Genomic DNA, 6,000 nt, shown 5'->3' on the forward strand with positions numbered 1-6,000 from the left:
TTCAATTGCAACGTTCGTTCTTTATTATTATTATTTTTCAAGTATTGTTATCTATACGTTGCGCCTATGAAAGGACTTTTGTTAATTACCTTGTTACACCTAAAGAAAAACATTTTCTAATACGTCCTACGGAGATCGGACGAAATCGCGGCAAGATCGAAGTAAAAACTGGTTTCCGTGGAATTCACGTGAACTTATTAACACACTACTAACTTTATAGTAACCGCAGCGCACCTTTCATTCGCGATTTGTTCGACATCGACGCACGGCCCGACGACATTTTAAATTTTTATGCGATAAAAATCACGAGCATAAAAAACGATACAAAAACTCTAGTTATGTAATTAACGTTGTAATTCGTTTGAATATATCTGATTAAGACTTTTCAAATTCTATTTATGAACGGTTCAATATGGCTGCGGGTATCGTGCCACTCCAGGCGTTGAAGTCACCGACGTTGATAATATTAATTCAGAAAACATGAATGAATTATCCTGTTTAATGAGATAGGGAGTTAATAAAAAGTGAACAGAGGTGTCTCCGTCTAGTGAAAACGTAGGAAAGCAAGAATAATCGAGTACAGGAGCTATCGATTCTTTAGTTGGTTCTCACTGTCGGTAAAATCGTAATCGTGATCGAAGATCGTTTAAGAAACTTCTACTCATTTTTTACAGTAATTTCTCATAAGAATTTGTTGGAGAAAAAATAATCTGGGAACCTTGAAAGAGTTGAAGGCTAATGATGTAGATGGGTCAATCGTGATTTACTGAAATCGAATAATATTTAAAACAAAGTTTGAAACAAAAGGATTACGTACACTGCAAGGTAATAATTAATATAATAAAAACCAACAAAACCATTTGTAATACTTAAGAAACTTTCTGTATTTGGAAACCACGTTACGCTGAGCGTAGAAATACCGCGGGGCGCGAAAAGCATGAAAACGGCTCGGTAAAAACGAAAAATCTGAACGCGTATGTGCAGCTGAACCGTGGCCTGCAGGGCATAATCGATTTCACTTTTACGCGATATAATAAAAATGCTAAACATCGGGTAATAAGCGAGTTCACGCGTGAAACTCCGGTTTTAGACGCAATCGAAAATACATCCGCGTGAAACGCTTCGATTCTGGGTTCAACAGACGGGTTTCATGCAAATCCCGTTGGCTGCAAGGTTAGCAACATTCGCGGTGCGACTTGTTCGACAAGAACCGCTAAATATCGATCCTCGATACTTAATGCTCTGATTAAACAGCGTTATGAAACTTATAATTGTCGCGGAGCGCCATAAGATATTGCCCCGTTTCCATATGTTTCGTTTCCACAATAAATTAAAAGAATACGTCTTATTAAAAATGATTTAAGAATGTAGAAATTCAACGTATTATTTTATTTAGAAACATAGTACGATTATTGCCAAAGCAATGACAGTATTGAAATTATACGATGCTAAATAAGTTATTGCAAAGTGTACGAGGACCTTTATATCATATATTTGATATTCGAGGATATTTGCATTCTTAGAGCATACAAGTTTTTCTGACATTTACTCGAAAACCAGCGACGGAATGGTGTCGAAATTTTGTTAGCTATCGAAACGTTTACACTTCTTATTCGTCTCATTAATATAATAAGAAGTATAATTGTTATATCTCGGCTTTCATGTAAGATTTAATGTGAGAGAATATCGCCTTTAGCAATCAATTTTCACTCGACGATACCATTTATTTTTTACTGTTATAAAATGATTGACATCTTCTCACATGCAGCGCGTGCTATCAAAGCGGTAAACCATTAGATAATTGTCAGCTTCAGAGCAGTAACTTCCGTGGCTAATTGCAAGATGAATGAAATAAGCACTTTATTCATTTGAACCAGGAAAACGGATGCCGGTAACGTAATCATAGAATTGCAAATTTCATAGGACAAAAAAGCTCATGGAAATCTCTTTTCCAGGTACTTTACACGTAACCAGGGATTCATAAACTTTCTTTCAAATACTTCTTTCTTGTTATACTTCTACTAAGATTCCAGTGCAATTGGGTAACTTGGAAATTGCTACCTGCCAATATGTTGTTTTGTCGTAAAGATGGAACGTGAAAGCTATAAACATCATAACGTTATGTAAGTTATGATGGTCTGAAAAGTTCCTGGATCGTTGAAACATCATTAAACTTCCAATTTCCAGCTTTGAAAATCTTATCTTCTAGTTGCCAGTAGCTACTTAGTTAACATTTAGTTGACATAGTTGACGTAGCTAATAGTTTCAAAGTTATGAAACTAATTTATAATTTTAGATTTTCTCTTACCATTATTCATGACGCTGTAAGCGTAAATGGTTTAAAGCTGCCCGGTCGCGAAGTAACACCTTTCAGCATGTAATAAGTCCATCGACTCATTGGCAACAGATCCTAGATTAACATACAATCACGAATAAATAAAAGATTTAGAAATCTAGCGTCATCGTCGAAAGCCATTCCATTACACGGAAATATGAACAAAAAAAAAAATGACTCAACCTGATTTTGTAAGTGTATCATTGGTAGTCCTTGGCCCATTCGTGAGTTTCTAGAGTAGAAACAAGGAATTTTTCTATTTCACCTTCCAACCTTCCTACACCAATAGACCGTCGGCACCTGTTGCCTGTTATCTGATAGAACGTCGTTAATTATTTATCAAGTGTTTGCGCTCGTACCAGTTTCATTGGCCACGGAAAACGCTCTATCCTGAAAAATTCATTAGAAACAACAACGAAATCATGGTCGCATCGCGAGGTTGCGCCAACGATTCATTAGAATCGTAGTATCCAGGAAATTTCGTGACTGGAATTATCGACGACGAAAAACGCACTCTTCAAACGAAGAAATTAATTGGAAGTGGGAATTTAGAAAAACACGCGGTGCAATTATTGCAATTTTGCAGAGTCATTTGCTGAATTATCCTTGCTGATTGAAAATATTTCAGTTGTAGTATGTCAAAATGATAAAAATGTATAATGGTAATTGATAAATATTGTTGTCACTTAGATTTTACATGGCATATCTCTGAATATATCTCTTACACAGGACTTGGTACTTTTAGAGATACTTCCTGTGTACGTCGAACGTTCGAATCAAACATTTCGTTCATTTTCTCCGACGGTTTCCCCTCGGATAAGCGGTACCGGAACCATCATGGTAAAAAGGAGTTACGTGGTCAACTGGTATCCATGTTATGATATACTTTCGTAAATAAATAACCAAATATTGTGTTTCCGACACACCAACTTACGTAAATCAAGGTACTTACCGTTACTATTAAAAATAAAAGAATTGCCCGTGTCATTTTTTAACGAGCAGCATCGTTTATTCGGGTATTTTTAATTTCTTCGCCTCCTCCGAAAGGGTTGAAATGTATTTAGTATACTATTTAACGATTATTATAGTATAGATAAAATAGAAATTATTTCATACCTTCTAGCGCATTTTATTAATGCAGCAAGAGGTTTTATTAATAACTGTCACATCGTTGTATAAATAAAATAGAAATTATTTTACACTTTTTAGCGCATCACGTAGTCGGTTGTTATTAAACATTATTTTATCTTCTAATCTCGTTTGTTCCAAGGATGATCACGTTATTTGTGATCTTATTTTTTGTGCCATTGTTACTGATACATAGTCAAGTAGTAGAATGAATTAAATTGATAAAGTACGTTTCGCAACATAGAAATACTAGTCAGAGAATGATGCTTCAGTGTGCAAAGAATGTGGTCGAACCAGGACCATTATCCTGTCGAAAGATCGATGAAAGCGAAATCAAATCGTGCATGAAAGTAAAAGTTGCATAACGTTGAAAGTTCCTCCAGGAATGTTTTTGATAACACCGGAACGAGTAATTAACGGCACACCTTCAATCAACTACCTCATTAGAATATTGTTTTCTCGGTTTTCTTGTAATTCAAGATAAAACAAAAGAGAAGAACAAATTTATGAAATATTTTCCTGAATAATACTTTTCAAAGGACTCTTGCACGCAAAACAGGAAAATCGTTTTACGATTACCATCTTCCATTGTATATTTTTTTATATTATTTGTTCTCACATGATAGATGACTCGATTGGTAGGTTTCCAGTGTCATTAGCGAATGAATAATGATCGTTCTTCCTCTCATTCCTGTCGTTCACCTTGCTGACAAATAACAAGCGGAAGCGTCGTAATGGGGCAAACTTCAAAGACGTTTATAATTTCCATGAAGAAACGTAAGATATGGACAATATTTACAATGGTAGCCATTACGGATTACATCGTTCTAGTATTTGTTCTTATTACCCTTCGATAAAGTAAGAACCTCACAGTTCGAGAAAGAACGTATTCAAATTAGACTCGAATTTGCATACGATCGTTAGAGAATCTGTTAGACGTCTGAATTAATTTTGTTCGCGGTATTAAACTCGAGAAAAATGGAGAAGGTACATAAGTTTTGTTTATGAACCAGTTCAAGGTTCGGGTTGCTTCAAATTTCCTGGTTAATGTCGTTGCTTAATGGGTTTTCTGCTCCCTGGATTCCCCGAAAAACATTAATTCTTCCCGGACAAAATTATAGCTGTAGGAAGAGCACTGTTGCTACAACACGGCGATTAATTAGCCTTCAAAGTAATTTTAAAAGTCGCTTTTATCTTGATTTCGTGGTATTGAGACATCTACATTTTCGAAAACTAGAAACCTTTATTGGACGATTTTGAACCATTGCGTTCGACAATGGTATCTTTTATGTTCCTATGAAAATATCGTAAAATCGCTCCGGACCAGAATGAAGTAAATAATATATTAGATTTATTGTTAGAAATCTTTCTAAAAAGCACAGAACGATAAAGGTGAACGTTGTCATCAAGATTTCACGGTTTCCGTGAATTTCCTATCGTCTCTGTTGGAGCGAACAATTGGGCAATAATCTGGAACGAAAGTTTCGCGGTTCCAGAGGCACCGCAATGCAGATCTGCTCGGGATCTTAATGGAATTTTCACTGGATGCGACACACAACAAGGTCGGTGAAACAGAGAACGAAACTGGAAACGTTCCCCGGAGAAAGCACCACCGTCAGCTTATCGAGATAAGTCTGATTTAACCGGTGCGCATTCGACGCAGTACTAGTTTACGAATAATTGGTGGAAAGTTTCGTTTGGGACACTCTAATTAACCGTTAAGAAGCTATTGTTTTCGGCTTGAGTCACACCGACGGTAATTGCTAGAGGAACGCTGATGATTTTTGTATCCGACTACAAAAAAATTGTATTCTTTTGTCAAAAGAAAAATCGGTATGCTTTGATACCTTATATAATTCCATGAACTAAATTTTCAACTATTATTTTGCAAAATTTATCCTTTCTTGGAAGCAGATTACTGAAACAGATAATTAGAAATAATCGTTGTTAATTTCTGTGTCTGACTAGGCAAGAGCAAAATGTACTGTGATTATCTTCTGTAAAAAAAATTGATTCATTTCAGAGTCCAGTGTACTTGACGACGTCCGAAAGGAAAATAATCATTTTTAATGAATTCTTTCACGGCTTTATATAGCTTTTCGACTTCCTTTTTCTAGAGAGGGAGGGGTGAAAAAGAACCAGTTTTACGATCTAGAATAACGATGAAAATAAAAGTAACACTACGTCAATGTGCATCTATTTAGAAAACGTGTGTCACATTTCTCGTTACGTAATAAGCGGTTAATACTTCCTGTTAATAAAAATACCGTCCACAATAAAATCCGAGCAACTGGTAGACGCTTTCTGCATAAAATGAAAAAATAAACTCTACCCGAGGGTAAAGTCTCTTAGCTCAACTTGTAGTCAAAGGTTAAAACAATCGTCCCTGGGGCTCTGGGACGATAACGATCGATCGATCTTCGATCAGCTTCCGTCCCGATCATCTTCAGGGCCAAGCAACACGAGGATATCTCCTGAAGCAGAAGCATCCGGTCGTCGGCGATCCCTTCTTCAGGATCAGCGAAGTTGGGAGCAGA

This window comes from Osmia lignaria, chromosome 15 (assembly GCF_051020975.1).
Source record: "Osmia lignaria lignaria isolate PbOS001 chromosome 15, iyOsmLign1, whole genome shotgun sequence".
NCBI lineage: Eukaryota > Metazoa > Arthropoda > Insecta > Hymenoptera > Megachilidae > Osmia > Osmia lignaria.